Genomic DNA, 853 nt, shown 5'->3' with positions numbered 1-853 from the left:
TTTTTTTTTTTTAAAAACTGGACTCATTTAGCCACTGCTGAAAGTCGAAATGTGACCTCACTGCAATGATGATATGTAAACATAACTTGCTTATTATAAAAGAAAATTTTAGCAAATTCTTTTATTTAAAAAAAAAAAAGATCTTCTTACCTGCTGATGAGACTCTTTCTCTGTTAATGGTGGAGCTGGAGACAGAATCCCAGCAAAAAGACAAGGCCCTTGAACACACTGCTCCTTTCTTTCCTGTCTGTCCTGTGAATTCAAAGGACTGAAATCTTTTCCAGGTGCCAGGCACTTACCTACCTACCTACCTACCTGTGGGAGTGGTTGACATGTAACCAGATGATGCTGTGGGATCTCCTTGGATCTCCCGGGTGGGGCGGGTATCGTCGATTCTCAGCTGTTTATTTCCTCATGTCCGTCTCACTAAATTCTGCTTAATCTGCCTGAAGCTGAACCGTTTTGCTCACTGTCAAGTTCACAAGAGGAATAATCAACATTTTCTGCGAAACAAGGAAAAACATCCTGTTCATAAATAATCTGAGATCATATGAGATCATAGGCGTAGGAAGCGGGGGGGGGGCGAGGGGGACATGTCCCGCCCAATATTGGAGAGAGTCACATTCGTCCCCCCCCAATAATTTCACCTCAGGTGCGAAGAATTTTAAAATCTTCCACTCGCATGCTTTTATTTTGAAGACGCACAACAGCGCATTAGCTGAGCGCTTCCTCCCCTCTGAACGGCTCAAAGTAAAGGCAGCAGCAGACGGAGTCAGAGAAACTCCGTTTGAATGAGATAAACGATCTGTCAGGAATTTTGCCATGAATATCGCTCGTTTATAACATCTTGTCA

The 853-nt window shown here is 43.0% G+C and overlaps 1 protein-coding gene and 1 long non-coding RNA gene across 2 annotated transcripts in view; both read right to left on the bottom strand.

Annotated features, from left to right (window-relative positions):
- The window catches only part of shmt1 (serine hydroxymethyltransferase 1 (soluble)), a 30,930-nt gene that overhangs the window by 14,700 nt on the left and 15,377 nt on the right, over window positions 1–853 (bottom strand). The window lies entirely within an intron of this gene.
- LOC108166464 (uncharacterized) lies at window positions 14–770 on the bottom strand. The gene is made up of 2 exons (XR_001776826.1): window positions 316–770; window positions 14–252 (listed from the first exon to the last, which is right to left on the bottom strand). It is a non-coding gene; the product is annotated as an uncharacterized LOC108166464 (long non-coding RNA).

This window comes from Poecilia reticulata, linkage group LG8, assembly GCF_000633615.1.
Source record: "Poecilia reticulata strain Guanapo linkage group LG8, Guppy_female_1.0+MT, whole genome shotgun sequence".
NCBI classification, from domain to species: Eukaryota; Metazoa; Chordata; class Actinopteri; order Cyprinodontiformes; family Poeciliidae; genus Poecilia; species Poecilia reticulata.
The sequence above is the reverse complement of the archived record's forward strand: the minus strand, read 5'-3'. Positions and strand labels throughout refer to the sequence as shown.